The 22,585-nt window shown below is 32.6% G+C and overlaps 1 protein-coding gene across 1 annotated transcript in view; it reads right to left on the bottom strand.

The window, feature by feature from the left end:
- Positions 1-16,212, bottom strand: part of LOC127734211 (patched domain-containing protein 3-like) — a 73,087-nt gene extending 56,875 nt beyond the window's left edge. The window contains exons 1-2 of the mRNA XM_052243965.1: positions 16,143-16,212; positions 9,765-9,834 (exon numbers count right to left, since the gene is read on the bottom strand). The gene's annotated coding sequence lies outside the window, so the exon portion shown is untranslated. The remainder of the gene's footprint in view (positions 1-9,764; positions 9,835-16,142) is intronic.
- Positions 16,213-22,585: the final 6,373 nt, after the last annotated feature.

Raw genomic sequence — 22,585 nt, 5'->3', positions numbered from 1 at the left:
TCACAATCTCTTGATATTGGTCCAAATTTTTCTTTTAGTGCCCTAGCCCCCTAATCTCATTTTGTCAATTTCACAATAAAATTTTCAGTTTTTTAACCGTAACTTCAGATTTTCGAACATAAACCACTCTGGAGATTTTCTTAAACGATGCGCAAATGTCTCTTCTACAACACCTATATAGTCGTTGCCCGTCACAATCTCTTCAAAATGGTCCAAATTTTTCTTTTAGTGCCCTACCCCCCATATCTCATTGTGTCAACTTCACAATAAAATTTTCAGTTTTTTAACCGTAACTTCAGATTTTCGAATATAAACCACTCTGGAGATTTTTTTAAACAATGCCCCAATATCTCCACTACAACACCTATATAGTCGTTGCCCGTCACAATCTTTTGAAATTGGTCCAAATTTATCTTTTAGAGCCCTACCCCCCCCCCCCCCCCCCCCCCCCCCTAATCTCATTTTGTCAATTTCACAATTTCAGTTTTTTAACCGTAACTTCAGATTTTCGAACATAAACCACTCTAGAGATTTTCTTAAACAATGCGCCAATGTCTCCTCTACAACACCTATATAGTCTTTGCCTGTCACAATCTCTTGATATTGGTCCAAATTTTTCTTTTAGTGCCCTAGCCCCCTAATCTCATTTTGTCAATTTCACAATAAAATTTTCAGTTTTTTAACAGTAACTTCAGATTTTCGAACATAAACCACTCTAGAGATTTTCTTAAACAATGCGCCAATGTCTCCTCTACAACACCTATATAGTCGTTGCCCGTCACAATCTCTTGAAATTGGTCCAAAATTAACTTATATTGGCCTACCCCCTAATCTCATTTTGTCAATTTCACAATTTCAGGTTTTTTAACCGTAACTTCAGATTTTCGAACATAAACCACTCTGGAGATTTTCTTAAACGATGCGCCAATGTCTCCTCTACAACACTTATATAGTCGTTGCCCGTCACAATCTTTTGAAATTGGTCCAAATTTATCTTTTAGAGCCCTACCCCCCCCTAATCTCATTTTGTCAATTTCACAATTTCAGTTTTTTAACCGTAACTTCAGATTTTCGAACATAAACCACTCTAGAGATTTTCTTAAACAATGCGCCAATGTCTCCTCTACAACACCTATATAGTCGTTGCCCGTCACAATCTCTTGAAATTGGTCCAAAATTAACTTATATTGGCCTACCCCCTAATCTCATTTTGTCAATTTCACAATTTCAGGTTTTTTAACCGTAACTTCAGATTTTCGAACATAAACCACTCTGGAGATTTTCTTAAACGATGCGCCAATGTCTCCTCTACAACACTTATATAGTCGTTGCCCGTCACAATCTTTTGAAATTTGTCCAAATTTATCTTTTAGAGCCCTACCCCCCCCCCCCCCCCCCCCCCCCCCCTAATCTCATTTTGTCAATTTCACAATTTCAGTTTTTTAACCGTAACTTCAGATTTTCGAACATAAACCACTCTAGAGATTTTCTTAAACAATGCGCCAATGTCTCCTCTACAACACCTATATAGTCTTTGCCTGTCACAATCTCTTGATATTGGTCCAAATTTTTCTTTTAGTGCCCTAGCCCCCTAATCTCATTTTGTCAATTTCACAATAAAATTTTCAGTTTTTTAACCGTAACTTCAGATTTTCGAACATAAACCACTCTAGAGATTTTCTTAAACAATGCGCCAATGTCTCCTCTACAACACCTATATAGTCTTTGCCTGTCACAATCTCTTGATATTGGTCCAAATTTTTCTTTTAGTGCCCTAGCCCCCTAATCTCATTTTGTCAATTTCACAATAAAATTTTCAGTTTTTTAACCGTAACTTCAGATTTTCGAACATAAACCACTCTGGAGATTTTCTTAAACGATGCGCAAATGTCTCTTCTACAACACCTATATAGTCGTTGCCCGTCACAATCTCTTCAAAATGGTCCAAATTTTTCTTTTAGTGCCCTACCCCCCATATCTCATTGTGTCAACTTCACAATAAAATTTTCAGTTTTTTAACCGTAACTTCAGATTTTCGAATATAAACCACTCTGGAGATTTTTTTAAACAATGCCCCAATATCTCCTCTACAACACCTATATAGTCGTTGCCCGTCACAATCTTTTGAAATTGGTCCAAATTTATCTTTTAGAGCCCTACCTCCCCCCCCCCCCCTAATCTCATTTTGTCAATTTCACAATTTCAGTTTTTTAACCGTAACTTCAGATTTTCGAACATAAACCACTCTAGAGATTTTCTTAAACAATGCGCCAATGTCTCCTCTACAACACCTATATAGTCTTTGCCTGTCACAATCTCTTGATATTGGTCCAAATTTTTCTTTTAGTGCCCTAGCCCCCTAATCTCATTTTGTCAATTTCACAATAAAATTTTCAGTTTTTTAACCGTAACTTCAGATTTTCGAACATAAACCACTCTAGAGATTTTCTTAAACAATGCGCCAATGTCTCCTCTACAACACCTATATAGTCGTTGCCCGTCACAATCTCTTGAAATTGGTCCAAAATTAACTTATATTGGCCTACCCCCTAATCTCATTTTGTCAATTTCACAATTTCAGGTTTTTTAACCGTAACTTCAGATTTTCGAACATAAACCACTCTGGAGATTTTCTTAAACGATGCGCCAATGTCTCCTCTACAACACTTATATAGTCGTTGCCCGTCACAATCTTTTGAAATTGGTCCAAATTTATCTTTTAGAGCCCTACCCCCCCCCCCCCCCCCCTAATCTCATTTTGTCAATTTCACAATTTCAGTTTTTTAACCGTAACTTCAGATTTTCGAACATAAACCACTCTAGAGATTTTCTTAAACAATGCGCCAATGTCTCCTCTACAACACCTATATAGTCTTTGCCTGTCACAATCTCTTGATATTGGTCCAAATTTTTCTTTTAGTGCCCTAGCCCCCTAATCTCATTTTGTCAATTTCACAATAAAATTTTCAGTTTTTTAACCGTAACTTCAGATTTTCGAACATAAACCACTCTAGAGATTTTCTTAAACAATGCGCCAATGTCTCCTCTACAACACCTATATAGTCGTTGCCTGTCACAATCTCTTGAAATCGGTCCAAAATTAACTGTAATTGGCCTACCCCCCTAATCTCATTTTGTCAATTTCACAATTTCAGTTTTTTAACCGTAACTTCAGATTTTCGAACATAAACCACTCTGGAGATTTTCTTAAACGATGCGCTAATGTCTCCTCTACAACACCTATATAGTCGTTGCCCGTCACAATCTCTTTAAAATGGTTAAAATTTTTCTTTTAGAGCCCTACCCCCCTAATCTCATTTTGTCAATTTCACAATTTCAGTTTTTTAACCGTAACTTCAGATTTTCGAACATAAACCACTCTGGAGATTTTCTTAAACAATGCCCCAATGTTTCCTCTACAACACCTATATAGTCGTTGCCCGTCACAATCTCTTGAAATTGGTCCAAATTTATCTTTTAGAGCCCTACCCCCTAATCTCATTTTGTCAATTTCACAATTTCAGTTTTTTAACCGTAACTTCAGATTTTCGAACATAAACCACTCTGGAGATTTTCTTAAACGATGCGCTAATGTCTCCTCTACAACACCTATATAGTCGTTGCCCGTCACAATCTCTTTAAAATGGTCAAAATTTTTCTTTTAGAGCCCTACCCCCCTAATCTCATTTTGTCAATTTCACAATTTCAGTTTTTTAACCGAAACTTCAGATTTTCGAACATAAACCACTCTGGAGATTTTCTTAAACGATGCGCCAATGTCTCTTCTACAACACTTATATAGTCGTTGCCCGTCACAATCTCTTCAAAATGGTCCAAATTTTTCTTTTAGTGCCCTACCCCCCTAATCTCATTTTGTCAACTTCACAATAAAATTTTCAGTTTTTTAACCGTTACTTCAGATTTTCGAACATAAACCACTCTGGAGATTTTCTTAAACAATGCCCCAATATCTCCTCTACAACACCTATATAGTCGTTGCCCGTCACAATCTTTTGAAATTGGTCCAAATTTATCTTTTAGAGCCCTACCCCCCCTAATCTCATTTTGTCAATTTCACAATTTCAGTTTTTTAACCGTAACTTCAGATTTTCGAACATAAACCACTCTAGAGATTTTCTTAAACAATGCGCCAATGTCTCCCCTACAACACCTATATAGTCTTTGCCTGTCACAATCTCTTGATATTGGTCCAAATTTTTCTTTTAGTGCCCTAGCCCCCTTATCTCATTTTGTCAGTTTCACAATAAAATTTTCAGTTTTTTAACCGTAACTTCAGATTTTCGAACATAAACCACTCTAGAGATTTTCTTAAACAATGCGCCAATGTCTCCTCTACAACACCTATATAGTCGTTGCCCGTCACAATCTCTTGAAATTGGTCCAAAATTAACTTATATTGGCCTACCCCTAATCTCATTTTGTCAATTTCACAATTCAGTTTTTTAACCGTAACTTCAGATTTTCGAACATAAACCACTCAGGAGATTTTCTTAAACGATGCGCCAATGTCTCCTCTACAACACCTATATAGTCGTTGCCCGTCACAATCTCTTAAAAATGGTCCAAATTTTTCTTTTAGTGCCCTACCCCCCTAATCTCATTTTGTCAATTTCACAATAAAATTTTCAGTTTTTTAACCGTAACTTCAGATTTTCTAACATAAACCACTCTGGAGATTTTCTTAAACAATGCGCCAATGTCTCCTCTACAACACCTATATAGTCGTTGCCCGTCACAATCTCTTGAAATCGGTCCAAAATTAACTGTAATTGGCCTACCCCCCTAATCTCATTTTGTCAATTTCACAATTTCAGATTTTTAACCGTAACTTCAGATTTTCGAACATAAACCACTCTGGAGATTTTCTTAAACGATGCGCCAATGTCTTCTCTACAACACCTATAAAGTCGTTGCCCGTCACAATCTCTTGAAATCGGTCCAAAATTAACTTCAATTGGCCTACCCCCCTAATCTCATTTTGTCAATTTCACAATTTCAGTTTTTTAACCGTAACTTCAGATTTTCGAACATAAACCACTCTGGAGATTTTCTTAAACGATGCGCCAATTTCTCCTCTACAACACCTATATAGTCGTTGCCCGTCACAATCTCTTGAAATTGGTCCAAAATTAACTGAAATTGGCCTACCCCCTTGATCTCATTTTATCAATTTCACAATTTCAGATTTTCGAACATAAACCACTCTGGAGATTTTCTTTCACGATGCGCCAATGTCCCCTCTACAACACCTATATAGTCGTTGCCCGTCACAATCTCTTCAAATTGGTCCAAAATTTTATTTCAGTGCCCTACCCCCCTAATCTCATTTTGTCAATTTCACAATTTCAGTTTTTTAACCGTAAATTCAGTTTTCGAACATAAACCACTCTGGAGATTTTCCTAAACGTTGCGCCAATGTCTCCTCTACATCACCTATAGGCAGTCGTTGCCCGCCACAATCTCTATAAATAGGTCAACAATCAACTTAAGGTATCCCCCCTTTTCGTTTTTAATTACAATTTTTTCAACCTAACTTCAGATTTTTTAACATAAACCATCCTGGAGTTTGTCTTAATAGATACGCTAATGTCTCAGCTGCATCACCTATGCAGTTGTGTACCGTCACAATCTCTATAAATGGGTCAAAAATCAACTTAATGTATGCCTCCTCCTCCCTTTTCGTTTTTACAATTTTAGTTTTTTAAACTTAACTTCAGATTTTTAAACATAAACCATTCTGGAGGTTGTCTTAGTAGATACGATAATGTCTCCTCTATGTTACCTTTACAGTCGTTGCCTGTCACAATCTCTATAAATTGGTCAAAATCTTTAAATGGTATCCCTATTGTTTTAATTTTTTTTATTCGTTTTTGTTTAATATTTTGAATATTCTCATAATTGTCCGCTAGGTCTCTGTAATTGTTCGCTAGCTCGAAAAAAACGTGATTGTCTTATGTGAAATTGTGGTTTTTAGTTATACATCCTAATTGTTCGCTGGCTAATTGTTCGCTACAATTGTTCGCTAGCTTGAGTCAAGTTTTTTTTTAAGAGAAACAATCTAACGAAATAAGTTAGTAATGAATCACATCAAATTTCCTGATGGCAAATCCTACCGTCTTGTGTCACACTAAATAAGTTGTTGGTTGTGCACCGTAGTAGTAACGTAGTCATATCGACGAGCGTTTAGTACAGTGATTTTGTCATAGTTTGGTTAAGTTGGACATGATTGTGTTAAGTGTTTTTAATGATAAACAATTACAGAATATAAACATTCGGATTTTTTTTATAAAAAAATCTTCTTAACATAAATTCAAGCTGGTAAGTATCTTTGTTTATGGCTAATATGTTATAATATTAAAATTTGTATCATATAGTTAATAATTTGACACAGAATAATGCTTGCATATGTCAAAATTTAAAAGTTGTTATTCGTTTCTTACGCAAAAAGAAAAGTGATTTGTTTACTATCTGTTGCATCACATATTTCGTTATGATATAAACCTGCCGTCAATTATTCCGAAAAAAAACTACATTTGCACACAATTTAAGATTACTGAAAATTCGGTGTCATGGTTTGGTTCTGTAGTGTCATGGTTTAGTTCATGTTCGACATGGTTCAGTTCTGTGATTCCTGTCGTATATGATGGAAGAGTAAAGATCAAAATAAAACAGACATTATGTAAAACTTGAAATACTGTTAAAAAAATATTTTCTCGCGTTTACATGTAACCCATTATATCCTATTTTGAGGTAATATATTGCCGCCATTTCCTTATGTTGTTGTCTTGTTCCCATACGAGTAGATCTGAGTTTCACGTATTAACGTTGATCTTCTACTCGCGAAAATACATCGCTCGAGAAAATAAGTCGTCTACAGTAAATTCAAGATATTATCATTATAGTTATCAATATAGATCACGCATGTATACAGAAATCACGAGGGTAATATATTAATGCATTTCAATAGCAATTATCTTTAAAAGTAGTTTTATTCGGAATACAAAAGGACCTAAGAAAGCCCATAGTAATATATAATAAGTATATGCGGTATGATTTCCAATGAGACAAGTATCCACCCGAGACCAAATGGCGTAAATATTAGGTCGCCGTACGGCCTTTAACAATTGACAAAACCCTTTATTTAAAAAAATTAAGTTTAAACTGTTGTCCATGTTAACATTTTTTCCGTGGAGGGCTGAAGACTGTATGGTGCCCTCTCGATATCGTTTGGTTAGTTTTGTAGTTGGGTTACTGTATCATAGGCGTATTTTTATCGAATGCCAGTTAAAAAGAGCAGTGGCTATATAAATTCTATCTTAGGAACACACCAAAAGTAGAAATGTATCAACATACGGTTTGCCAATACGCCCACCAAATTTGGTTAAAGATTTTTTTGTTTTTCTTTCATTTAGTCAATTGGTAAATTGTGTAACTTCGTTTTTTAACAAGCGCTTTCAAACAAACTATCAATATTAAGGCGAAACAAATATGTATTCACTTAGTGAAATTTCTATGAAAATTACTTTCAAAGTTCCGAATTTAAATATGAAAGATCACAATTTCGAATTAGACATAGTTCGATATAATGTCCATTTTTACGAATGAATAAAAATGAATATGTTTTTGTCATATTGTATAAGTGTATTGTGTAGTATCACTTAACCCGTTTAAGCATATTTTTTTTTTTTTTGCAACACAGTTTCGATAATATCAGAACAAGTTCTGTCGGTCTAGTATCTAATATGAAAAAATGTACATTATTAAATGTGATCGAAAAAAAATAATTTAAATTCCAAGATACATTTGTTATTTTGTTTAGTACAAGTACATTTAAACTGTGTACGAACTTCTTTTTTTTTACCCGACTAGACGAGAAATCATCGTTCTTAATAGGAGAGAATAAGATGGATGAAGATGAATATTGGCAGCAGAATTCCGTTCTGAAATAAAAAAAAAAAAAAAAAAAAAGAAACGTTTTGTCTTGGATTCACGATTTTTTTATTAGTTATTATTGGCTTGGAACTTCCAGTAAATGCGAGTACTCACAGATCGGTTCTTTGTGTCTTTGGTGTTTATGTGACTTGATTATTTTGTTTTGTATCGATCTGATGAGTCAAGTCCTTTTCAAATGATTTTTATAGCTTGTTGTGCTGTTACACTTCTGCCCAGGTTAAGGCAAGGAGAGGGTTTGGAGCCCACAAACATGTTAAACGCCGCCATATTCTGTATGTGCCTGTCCTAAGTCCAGAGTCTGTAATGCAGTGGCTGTCGTGTGTTACTGTATATCATATTTGTTTTTTGCTTATTGGTTTGAACATAAATCAGTCCGTTGGTTATCTCATTTGAATTGCTTTGCATTTAATTTTGTCGAAGCCTTTTGCACATCATTTGCCTCAAAAAGTGTATCATTCCTCATTTCTATTGCCTATCACAAATCTTAACTGCATGATAGCAATTTAGCAAAAAAAGCATAATTGCCATTACATTTAATGCACTGGGTGAGCAAATCAAACAGAAAAGCTTAACCTTTTCCGTATTAATTCGGTTTTATTTCGAAGTTAAATAGAGTTTAAAATCTCTCCGTAAAACTCCAGAACAAAATACTTCAAAACGTTACTAAAATTAACAAGTGAACTGACACAAATATTGTTGTATTGACCTTGAATAATCTATATTTAACACGCTTCATACACACTTGTATGTTATATATTATGCATGCAGGATATGTTGTTACATAAAGTCTATAGCACGATTAATTGCAAATAAAATATAATTGTCTGTCTGTCTCTAGTGTTGTATATCAGAGTATTTATTAAGTCGGGTGTATTATATTAGTTACTGTTAAAATATACAGAAAATGTTTACGTTATGTTTTTTAACCCAAATAAGATATTACAATAGTTTGCCTATTGATGTTCACCTTATGACCTTATGATACAGCATTTTTAACTTCCTGATTGAACCATTTTGATTTTATAATTATTGTTCTATAAGTTAAGTGTCTAACATAACATGGTTTGAAAATGTACATTTTCAAACTATATATTACAATTTTTCTACAGCAAAATGATTTTAATCTACACATTAGTAGTGAATTTCTGATATATTTCGTCCCAGCATAGAAAATAAGGGTTTCAAGGCTCCTGTTAAAAAGTACAAGCTATGCGTACGTTCATGAAACCGTGCTTCAACTCTTATGTAAGATTCAGCTTGATGCAAAATTAAAGTTTCCTAAAATCTACTTTGGCTCCTCGAGTTGAGTAGCACATATTTCAAAATGATTTAAAACCGTTGACAACTGTCTATCTGATGCAGCCAGTGACCTGTTAATCACCAGGAAATCAGCCCATGGGACTGAAAGTCTTTATAAAAATAAGAAGATATGGTATGATTGCCAATGAGACAACTATCCTCTAGAGATGTGGTATGATTGCCGATGAGACAACTATCCTCTAGAGATGTGGTATGATTGCCGATGAGACAACTATCCTCTAGAGATGTGGTATGATTGCCAATGAGACAACTATCCTCTAGAGATGTGGTATGATTGCCGATGAGACAACTATCCTCTAGAGATGTGGTATGATTGCCAATGAGACAACTATCCGCCACTGACCAAATGACGTAGATGTAAGCAACTATTTCACATTGTCCTTGTTCTAAATAACGGAACTATGAACAATGACACAGCAGCAAAATCTAATTTAAGAGTATACATTAGATATGTAAAAAAAACTACTTACCAAGGTGGTTAATCTTCTTAATTCATGCGATTTTCTTGTAACTGTTCTAAATGTACAATTCTGCAGTCCACTGAAAAGTTATCAAATAATGCATATTAACGGATGACGAAGCAAGTCACGGAGAAATGGTTAGGGATACTTTACCTGTGTTACAAGTTTAAAATTTCAAGATCATAAAAGCCTAGTTAACTACGTGAAGCGAATCAGGCCGAAAATATTAATTTTGTATAAAATGGTAAAAATTATAGAATGTGAAGGATTTATATCTATTTTTAAATCTATTATTATTATAATATAATAAAAATAATATATTTTTAGTTTTTACTTAAGACTTTTTTATATTTTCATGATTTTTGTCATGTTTTATGATCTTGAAATTTTTGTATAAAATGGTAAAATAATAATTTGAAAAAAATATATTGTCAACCCTATTGATACGTATGTGGTGGTACAATAGACTATGGCTTACTCAACGGGACAAGCTGGTCATTCCTGTTCCAGATAGTGTTATATTTTCCGTTAATATCTGTGATATTTTGTTAGATGTTCATTTGTTACAATGCATCGCTATTTCATCAATTCAAAGATTTATTTTGCCTTTTGGCAACTACGTCATAAAGACATAAGTGTTAACCGTTGAAAATGCATAAATGTTTTAAGCTTGTGCGTATTTGATTTTAGAAAAAATATTCCTATTTTGATTTTTACCTTATGTCCTCTGTTATGTCTGACTTAAGGATTTTGTCATATTCGATGTTTGTATTTATGACAGATCTTATGTATTTTTATTTTAAGAGAGAACAGATACCAAATGGGTAATAAATACCATAGGTCTAAGAAAAACAGACAACACGATGGCCAAGAAAAACAGACAACACGATGGCCAAGAAAAAACGACAACACGATGGCCAAGAAAAACAGACAACACGATGGCCAAGAAAAAACGACAACACGATGGCCAAGAAAAACAGACAACACGAGGGCCAAGAAAAAACGACAACACGATGGCCAAGAAAAACAGACAACACGATGGCCAAGAAAAAACGACAACACGATGGCTAAGAAAAACAGACAACACGACGGCCAAGAAAAAACGACAACACGATGGCCAAGAAAAACAGACAACACGATGGCCAAGAAAAACAGACAACACGATGGCCAAGAAAAAACGACGAAAACACAAACAACAGTCCACAAACACTACAAAGAGAATTAAAGACTGAGCAACACGAACACTACTAACCTAGATTTAATTGATAACTTTTCGATCTCTGGGCGATTTAGAACTTGATATTTTGTATTAACATTTGTTCATTGTTGAAGGCAGTATATTTACCCCTAAATATCCTTTGTTTTAGTCAATAGATTGATGTCTCGATGACATATACCACACTTCTCCTTTCCATCATACTTCATAGAAAAATCGAAATGTTGTAAGGAACTTTTCCTTTTGGGATGCGAGAAGTCATCTTTAAATTTATTATATAATCGCATATTAGAAATTTCCACGGTTACAGCTAAAACTGAAACGAATGCAATAATGATGCAATGCAAAGATAGTTCTTACATTAACTTTTTTGTAGTCAATGCATTTGCATATTTTTACTCAAATTATAAACTTTAAGGTAGATAGGGTGTCTTCCTCCATCTTGGATTTTGTAATACCTGGAAACAATCGGTCTAGATCTTTAATAGAATGTGCAAATTTTGAGATTAGTAGGTAATTCATGTGTAAGAATTTTCATTTCAATATAGAAAATGACATGTTTTGTCATATTTATGGTTGTATTTTACAAAAAACAGAAAACTTTTGTTTGATTTAATTTTTTCAACTTTGCCACATAAGGGGAGGCAACTCAAATGCAAGGGCAGTTAATTCAGATAAAGGTACTTTTACAATAGATTGTGTTAGGAATTTACCTAATTTATTATGTAGCAAGAAAACGGGTCTGGTGACCCCATTTTTTTTTTCTTATCTGAAAGCATACTATTAAAGCTATCTTCTCATATTTTATCTCAAAATTCTATGGTGTAGTTTTTGTTTTATTGCAGAAAATTGGGTTTTCCATGCATAATCTATACAAAATCTGTTAATTTTTAACAACCTGTAGCGTGAAAATAATCCCCGTGACCCATTCTTTTTATCATTTTTTTTTAAAAAGCTTGATATAAACTACATTTTGGCAAATTATTAAAAAATTCTATGGATTATAATTTAGACACCCCATCTACTTAAGAATACCCTTTAAGAATATCACCACAGCTATCAAAGCTAGACCAAAGGACGAGGATGTAAACAACTATAGGCAGCTATACCGGCTTCAACAATGAACAAAACCTTTATCTTTCACATTTAATAGAAATATAAAAATGACCTACCGCAAAGAGGGATAGGCAGCGGCAAATATTGATAGTACGAAGGGTTGTGAATGTCTCTCTTTGTTCGCCACGGTAAGTACGGTAAAAATCGTAAGAGTTGATTTTTAACATTTATTCAGCGTCAAATAAAGTAAAACAAGTATCGTTATCAAATTTCTATCTTTAATTGTCATATGGGTTTCCCCATTCCCATCCTCATTAACTGTTAAATTTGGTCAGTAAGGACAGCTGAAAAATTTGGCTGCAAATGTCAAGGCGACATAGAGTCGATGTCCCGTTATGTGGGTACTTTTTGTTTCTGGATACTTCTAAGCTGTAAATATTGCTATGTTTAGAAGCATTTTACAATCAAATGGTGTAATAACATTTGCAATGGTATTCCCTAAAACCATCCCATCTTCACCTTCACCCTTAAACTCAATCTACTAACCTGCATTGCGAGATAATCTCAAAGGATGAGACAGATTGAAGCGAACAAACTGAGATTAAAACATTCTTAAGTGATGCAAATGTGCGTATGTAGATGTTATAACCATTTGTTACTATTTCCATAACTGATTCCGAGAGAAAAAAAACTGCAGTTATATGGTCGACCTAATGTGGGAATGTAGTTCGGGATGTTATCCAGTTTAACGGGTAAACCTGATATGCGAATATGGCTGTATACTAGGTTATCCAAATTGCGTTGGTCATAACGTTATTCGATATGTCCAACAATCTATAGGGTTCAACATATCAAATATGATTAAAATGAATTTGCTCTTCAATGACATATATACTTTTTAACATGTTACAAGTTCGTCTAACGTTAGAAAAACGGACGACTGAAAGTCAAGATGTCACCATCCGCAACTATTTGTGTTAAGAGGGCGACAATATGATATTGTGGGAAGGGGGTGCTGGTAAGAAAATAAATAACATTGACACAATGAAAATGAATATTTTACTCAACAAAATGCACGATATATAAAATGTGTACAAGAGTGAAATTAAATTTTTGCACGGCAAAAAAAATAATATTCCGTCAGAATAAATTATTCTGACCCTCCCTTCAGAATATGAAATGGTCGTCCCCGACCCTCTTTCCGAAGCAAATGTAGGGAAAAGTTTACAGGGAATAAAGTCACAATAATAACAATTTAGAAATTATAGTAAATTTGATAAATAAAAGTATTTTTTCGAGGTTTTCATAGGATTATATAGTATCTAATTTTCATGTTATAAAATAAATATTCTGAACACTGAATACAATAAGGCTATTGCTTTAGGACACACAGGTTGGATTATATTGAGCGTCATAGATTTATCAATTCAAGTATGGACCAAATAATCCAATGAATGGGACAATGATGCTCTTACGGGAATGTTTGATACAGTACAACAGGTTCGGTTGTGGAAACTGGCGAAGAAGCCAAAACGAAAGACAGAACTCACAGACTGGTAGAGCAAATACAAACGATGACTTTCAGTATGGATTTTTATTTTCACTTTAAATGAACGGATGGTGTCAGATCAAAAGGTTGACTCCGACTGAAGACTTAACTTCAGTCGACAAATTAAAAAGATAGAGAGCTTGCCATAGACTTAAGATTACATAATAATAATGTTGACAAATTTTACAGACATACAATTTTAGCACTTTAAAAATAACAATAGATGGTGATTGAAAAACGGATTAATGTCATTGTAATCATTGTAATCATACATGTACTGAACAAGAACTGATAAACGGATATTGAAAACAAATTATCTATGTACGCTATAAACATTAACGGATTTTAAAAAAGAATAGGAATGGTAGCATAATTTAACACAATCCCTTGTAGACTTTTTCACACAGCTTTAGATTAAAAAGTAACACATACGAATAATATTTTAAGAATGCAAATCAAAGCACATTGTCTGTTGAATTTATTTTTATGAAATTGTCTGAAAAGATTAAACACAAACTGTAAAATAAGTCCGAATGTCCGAAATAAGAAACACAAGATTTGGTTCGACATTTTGCACGATCACATTATCTTGAAAGGCGGAGAGAAAAAGAGATGGTGAAGGCTTGAATTAAAATGCATTCAGGTTATTTCATTAATTTTCTGCTATACTATGAGGATAATTATACACCTATCTTTAACTAAGTAAGGTAACATTGGCACAATGAGGATAATCATACACCTATCTTTAACTAAGTAAGGTAACATTGGCACAATGAGGATAATCATACACCTATCTTTAACTAAGTAAGGTAACATTGGCACAATGAGGATAATCATACACCTATCTTTAACTAAGTAAGGTAACATTGGCACAATGAGGATAATTATACACCTATCTTTAACTAAGTAAGGTAACATTGGCACAATGAGGATAATTATACACCTATCTTTAACTAAGTAAGGTAACATTGGCACAATGAGGATAATTATACACCTATCTTTAACTAAGTAAGGTAACATTGGCACAATGAGGATAATTATACACCTATCTTTAAGCAGTGGACCATGTGGCTTTTACTAGTCCGAATTTAAAATCTTTGGTTAGTGATCGTGGGTTTGGATGTGCGGGCTGTAAAAATGCGCAGCAACATCCGGTGAGAAATAAGGAAATTAATTCCGTTTTCTCTTGTGATGATAGTGCCAGTTCTAAGCAGATGTGCGGGCTGTAAAAATGCGCAGCAACATCCGGTGAGAAAGGAGGGCATGAATTCCGTTGTCTCTTGTGATGATAGTGCCAGTTCTAAGCACGTAAATTGAAACGTATACCAAATAGATCTAGGAAGATGTGGTATGAGTGCCAATGAGACAACTCTCCATCCAAGCTACAATTTATAAAAGTAAACCATTATAGGTCAAGGTACGGCCTTCAACACGGAGCATTGGCATGTTTTCTTAGTGGTGATAAGGTGACCTTTTGCAAGAACAATTTTATGATCTCCCTAAATGCCATCAAAAGCTAACCCATAAACTCACGACTGATTTAAAATTAATACGCTTTTCAGAACTTAATTTGCTTAATTTCATTGGTTTTATACTGTCAATGGATGTTTGGAAATTTAAAATCAACCGTTCCTCTGCTCTCATTTGTTTTTTTCCTTCTTTGGGTTTTCACGTTTCATATTGACATTTTTTTCTATAATTTTAAAATGATCGTGTATTGAAATTTATCAGATGTCCTTCTTTATGAACTGATTAACATTATCTTTGACAGGTATATAAATCAACACTAGCTCATTGTTTATCTTATCTAACACTTTCCTTCACAAGTGATAAACACAGGTCAACATGATTAACTGTACTTTTATGGTTATTAAAGTTTGTTTATTTTTTTGAAAAAAAAATGCTCTGGACCCCATATAAATAACACAAAGCTGAGAGGGTGATAGAGCAGATTGTAACTTCGAGAAAACATTGTCAACCGAGGCTGAATATTCTGTCGTTATTGTCTTTTAAATGGACTTTATGTACACAACGAAGAATATCAGCTCATAGACTTAAAAAGAGTTATGAAGATATCAAGTCACTATCAGGCAAAATATATTGTGCATTAAAATAATTGCTCATCCGGCGAGGTAAAAGATGAGACCCGTTTTTTACAGACGTGAAGTTTACTTCAATAAATAATTTTAAAAAGATAATCGAAGTAATTCAAATCAATTATAAGCTTAAAAAATCAGACATAACTGAAGTTTTATCTTTAAACAAGAGCGTTTAATAAATTTAATTAAAAAACAAAATGTCATCATTTTACAAGTTTAACATACTTCTACAACAATTTCCTTTCACTGTTTATTTACATAGACATCATTTAAATGTGTTCATTCATTTCTATAACAATTATTTGACGATCGTTGTGATAACACAAACAGTAATCTATTACATTGATACAGGTGGTCATATAAAACCAGTAACCTATTACATTTACCTGATTTTTATAGAAATAATTTTTTTTTAATTCATATAATAACACATAAATTTAATATCATGGAATAAAGTATATACAGACCTTGAAAACTAAGTTGTGCGACCAGTTGCGAAATGATGATTCTTTACCGTCCATGGTCACACACAAATGACCACCTCATTTCACCCGATGACCCTAGGTCGGTTGAACAAATACTGGGACATTCAGTGCTTCACTGATTTCAAACAAAAACTTCATATTTAATAATCTGGTGTTCAAAACTGATCGTAAATTTTATACCAGATGACTTGTGCTTATAGCTAGTAAAATATTTTTGATAAGAGATGATAAGCAAATTGATTATTACTTCACAAAATAGAACAAATCATGCACAATTATCAAATTATCAATTATAAACATTTATACATGCGTCATCTGATTGAAATTGAAATATGGCCACTTTTAAGACACAAATGTCATTCATATCTTCACGATAAGATAGACTAACTAATACTGATGATAAGGTATGGTATTGTTTGCATGATTTTTAATACGTCACTATTTTATTTGATGAAATTTATTGAACCTGATCAAAAATTGAAAAAAAGAATAATTAGCGGGAAAACAACCTGCTATACATACACAAACATTCCACAATACCTTTTCCCAGCTTACTTATATTAGTTTCCTTTTGTAATAATGTAGGTACATTGCTTAATTTGGATACAAACGCTCGGTTTTTTTTTTCAAGTCAAGTCAAAAATTTTTTTTTCCTCAGACACAAACGTGTACAAGAGGTCAAAACATGATAAAGTATACACATAAATCGACAGCAGAGTAATGTATAATAGCACGTGATTTTCATGATATTGAGATAATTACATTATATATTACCTATTAAGTTTAAAGGATTACATTTGTACAGATATCTTCCTATTTATTCAGTGATTGTGAGTACCTAAATATATATATAATGTATAAAAATTGTATCTACAACACATAAGTAATCTTTCTAAGAAAAGTACATACTTTCCTATACACCTTTATGTTGCACAATGAAAGTAAACCGATTAATTTCTGCCTTGAAGGATATTGTAAGTAATAATTAGGTACGAGATTTTGTCTAAGAAGTGACACACTAGGATGTGAACAAACACACATATAATGATATTCGTCGCCAATATTTTGATTACATAGATGACATATCCTATTTTCTTTTAAAATATTTTTCCATCTTCCCGTTTCAATTGGGAATTTAAGATTTGAGCATCTAAATTTAGACATATACAATCTATCAGTATTTCCCAATCGTAGTAGATAGGGTTCTAATTCAAATATATTTTTGAATTAACCATAGAATTCTCCTCTTGAAGAATTATTAATTACAGAAAACCATTGTTGTATAAACTGATCAACAAGTTTTTGTTTGACAAGAGATTTCAACATTTCTCTATTCATAGGTATCTGATCATTCCATATAAAAGTAAGACCACTTTCATCAAGAATGGATTTGATGTACGCAACCCATTTAAAATGTTTGGGTTTACTCTGGTGAAGTTGTAACATAAGTCTATATAAAATATTAGATAATTTATTCTCATTTGAGAGCATATCATTCCAAAATATAACCATGCGTAGTTTAATAGTAATATCAATGGGATAACGACCAAGTTCCCCGTAAACCATAAAATTTGGAGTACTTTTTCTCACGTGCAGAATATTTTTACAAAACTGCAAGTGCATCTGTTCCAGTCCCTGTTTATTTTCAAGCCCCAATACTTCACTAGAGTAAATCATTATAGGTAGAATAAGACAATCAAATAACTTTAGCTGTATATCTACGGAAATTGAAATATTTCTTATCTTTCTATATAGTGCATACAATGCTTTATTGGACTGTTCCAATAATTTTTTTCTAGCTGAACAAAAAGAGCCATTATAATTAAATACAATACCCAGATAAGTATATGAGTCTAAGACATCAATATTTTTACCATAAATTTTAAATTCTGATTTAACCTTGTATTTCTTTTTACTGAAAATTACAATTTTAGTTTTACTTGTATTAACTGTGAGTTTCCATTCATTACAATATTGCTCAAAAATTGTCAATGCATGTTGCAGATCCTCCTCTGACTCAGATAAAATAACTGTGTCATCTGCATATAATATTATAAAGATTTTTATATAACATAATAAGATTTCTTGGCATTTATCTGATATATTTTCAAGGTCTTTGACATCATTATCTAGTAAAAATTTCTCCAGATCATTCAAAAAGAGGGAAAAAAGAAAGGGGGATAAATTCTCCCCTTGTTTCACTCCTATATCACAACTAAAAAATGCAGAAATATCCTTTCCCATTCTAAAACATGTCTGGATATTCTGATACATGTTGTGTATAACTCTCAATATGTTGCCTTGAATATTATACTGTAGCATCTTTTGCCACAAACCAGCTCTCCAAACTGTATCAAATGCACTTTTGAAATCAATGAACGAGCAAAATAATTTTTTAACAAATGAAAAATAGATAGAAATAAGTGAATGTAAAATAAAAATATTATCCATAGTAGAAAACCCTTTTCTGAACCCAGCCTGTGCTCCTGTAATTAAGCCTATTTCATCTGACAATTTATTTAATCTGTTATTGAGCACAGCAGTGAATGTTTTACTTAGACATGAATTGATAGTTATACCTCTGTAAGAATTCGGGTCAGATTTAGAACCCTTATTCTTGAAAATTGGAACCATTATTCCTTTGGTCCAGCATTCTGGTATAATACCCGTATCTAACACAATTTTAAATAACATTACATACACATTCATCATATCATCTAATGTACATTTAATATATTCATTCAATATGTTATCATATCCAGCAGATTTATTATTCTTTAAATTTTTTACAGCACATTTTATTTCATCTGCTGTTATTGGAGAATTTAATAATTCTTATATATCTGGTGGTAAATTATTAACATCAATATCTATATCAATTTCATCATGTATATTATTTTCATTCATGGATTTAAAATAATCATATAATGTTTCTACAGATATATCACATTTCTCATCTTTTTTTTGTAACAAATTTATTTAAAATTTTCCAAAACTCTTTCCCTTGTTTTTTTGATGTATTTCTCAATTTTTGTTCGAAGTCAAATTGATAGTTTTTGTATGCTTGGTTTGTAACCATCTTGTATGATTTACTTGTCTCGAGTAGTTGTTTGCGTGTTGCTTCATTTTTAAAAACGTTATAACGTTTTTGAAGGTTGTTATATAGAATTACTTCGTTTTTCTTTTCGTCACGTAATTTTTATAAGAGCGAAAACTTTATTTCATAACTAGAGTTTTGTCTGACAAATCTTACAATATACATTGTATATTGTTTTATGAATTTCTAAATTGGTTTTGTTTTGTTCTTAAAAGAATTTAAGTTTGAATTTCCCTTTGATATATTTCGCCTCTCTTTTAAATACAAAAATAAAAAATGTACTGGAGTTTGAAGTATTTGGGAAAAATTACTGTATGGGGTATAACAATTACTTTATGACACATTTGTATCGTCTTCTCTGAAACTAACTTGACAAAATGGAGATTGGAAAATCATTCTATAAAGATTCCACAGTGGCAGTCATACACTACGATCTGGCGTCATATGAGTGTAAGACAATGAATCAATTCATTTGTTCTGGAAACCAATAGAATGGACTGAAAACAGAAAGCAGATTGATAAGAAACTAAAATTATATCTTGAATCTAGTACCCTTATGACCTCTCCTTTCAACGGCAGTGCTGTGAGAAGTCTCCAGTCAGCACAGAACGTAGATAAAATTGAAAGCGAGCTTAGACTGTACATATGTAAGAGTTGTCAAAATATAACCTTTAGCAATAAGTATCTAAAGCAACAAACAAATATATATATGAAGAACAATTCCAAAACGTTTTTCCTTTAGAAAAAGCATTATCGTTTTAAGCTGGATGTATTTTTTTTTTGTTAGTCGTAGTCAAACTTATTTTAGGGTGAATAAATGTTTGACAAATAGTAAAGATAGTTTTCTTTTTAATTAGACCAAGTTTGACCTCTAACTGTCTACATGATTTCTTCTGTCTTCAGGTTCCGGCCCTATTCACTAAATATCTCTTTTATTTTTGTAATCGAACCAAATAATCAAATGAAAAATTGTGAAAAAATATATAAATATTGTTAAAATTAAAAATCTGAAAACTACACAACGTAAAAGGTTGCATGTTGTTTGTGTATGCTTGTCAAGGTTAAACGGTGATCATTTATTATATTGCATAAATAGATTATATTTGAAGTATCTATTCTGGTGTGTCTGGAAATATCTGCTCCTGTTTTATATAAAAAAAAAATCGATTTTGTTTTAACGTTCACCCTTTTTGCCTTTGTGAATTATTTCCTACACACAGTATTGTAACGTTGACTGATTAATATATTTTTTTTACGGTCCTGAAAAAAAACATACCCTGGACATCATATAAATAACACATATAGCTCAGAGGGTGAAAAGGCAGATTGTAACCCCGAAAAAACATTGTCAACAGAGTCGAAGCAATTGACTCTATTAGCCTCACAGCTATGTGTTATCCAATTTATAATACTGAATGTACTGTCACTATTGTCTTTAAAATTTTAAATTAAAAGTAATAAATTTTGACTTTATGTACACAACGTTACAGCCATTAGAACATTAGAAAAATAACAACGGTGAAGCAAGATGTATTTTTTTTATGTTGACAGTCATATGAAAGGCTTGAGGCCGGAACGTAGAACTTGAGCATTGTCTTTAAAATTCAATTTTCTGTCCTATAAATTATTGATTTTTGATTGGTCTGCAGACGAGGATGATATCTAAAAAATTGTCTTCCGCTGAGCCATAGGAGTGAGTAAAATATTTCACTCGAATTAATCAATAACATCTGACATTTTAACGTCAGGTATAATACAAAGGAAAAGGGTAATTTAACTAAACTGTATCAAAGTCACAACACTCGGGACTTTGGGAAATATATTGGTAATATTGGTATTGCGAATGAACGTCGCCAAAACATACCGTTCAAAGTAAAAACAGATGACGGCTTTAGTAGTGATGTTGATATTGTCCTTGACAAATGGAAAACAGATTATGAAAAACTATTTAATTCTTGTGATAATGGTAACTTAAACAACAATCATTTAGGCTGAGTAAAGGGAAACAATAATGTTTTCCCGACTAGGAACTGTGACACTTTGAACTGCCCTGTTACGAGACAAGATGTTATTGAAGCTGTAAATAGGACTTAATTGAATAAAGCAGTCAGTCGGCTTTGACTGTATTCTTGCGGAAAGTTTACGCAATAGCATATGTATAGACCTGTTATTTAAACTTGTTTCATTCTGTTTTCAAACTGGTAAAGTGCCTGACTTATGGTTAAATGGAATTATAAATTCTATTCCAAAAAATGATGGTGGTTGTAAGTTCGATCCTATGTCATATAGAGGTATAACTATTTTATCTATCCCATGTAAAATTTTGCTGACATTTTGAACAGGCGTTTAAATCAATGGCTCAATAAAAATGAAATTTTATGTGATGATTAGAACGGTTTTCGAAAAGGTAGAAAATGTACAGATCATGTTTATGTATTAGATATATTGTCAAAGCAGAAAAATTGCAAAAAAGGATACATTTGTATGTTTTGTTGATATTGTTAAGAATTTGATACTGTTAATAGAGACTGTCTACTATTCAAATTGTGAAATATTGGTAGTAGCGGTAACTTTTTAAACTGTATTTCATCTTTATACAATAATGTCAATTGTGCAGTCAGAGTAAATAACTTTATGACATCCTTTTTTCCTGTTGCTCTTGGTGTAAAACAAGGCTGCGTTTTATCGCCAACGTTATTTTCTATCTATGTAAATGATTTAGTCTTTAGATTAAAGAAGAAAATTGTGGTATTTAAATAGATGTCATAATGGTTTCAATGCTATTATACGCTGATGACATTGCACTGATAGCATCTGATGCAATGAAACTGCAAAAACAGTTGGACATTTTAAACAAGTAGTGTGAAAAGTGGAGGTTGACTTTAAATAAAAACAAAACCAAAATTGTTCCTTTTAGAAATAAATCTATGCCAAGAAGTATTTTTCAGTTTAAATGTGGTGAACTATGTCTTGATTTTGCATCTTGTTATAAATATCTTGGTGTACTTTTGAATGAATTTTCGGATTATTCAATAATTGCCAAAGAATTGCATAAATCAGCTAATAGAGCTCTTGATGTTATTTAAGCAAAATTTTGTAAAACTTGTGGTATGAATTTTGATGTATTTACAAAACTATATGAATCTTTAGTCAAACCCATTTTTACAAATGCTTCTGGTGTATGGGGAATTAATATACATAATTGTATGAATAGTTTGCAAAGCAATGGTTGTAAATTTTCTAAGGCTTAATCAAGAGATGCAGCAATTTAGCTGCTAGAGGTGATATGGGTTTTTTTATCAGATGATGCTCTATTAAAAGTTGAAGT

The sequence above is a fragment of the Mytilus californianus genome, unplaced genomic scaffold (genome assembly GCF_021869535.1).
Source record: "Mytilus californianus isolate M0D057914Y unplaced genomic scaffold, xbMytCali1.0.p SCAF_3, whole genome shotgun sequence".
Taxonomy (NCBI): domain Eukaryota; kingdom Metazoa; phylum Mollusca; class Bivalvia; order Mytilida; family Mytilidae; genus Mytilus; species Mytilus californianus.
This window is presented reverse-complemented; position numbering and strand designations above follow the sequence as displayed.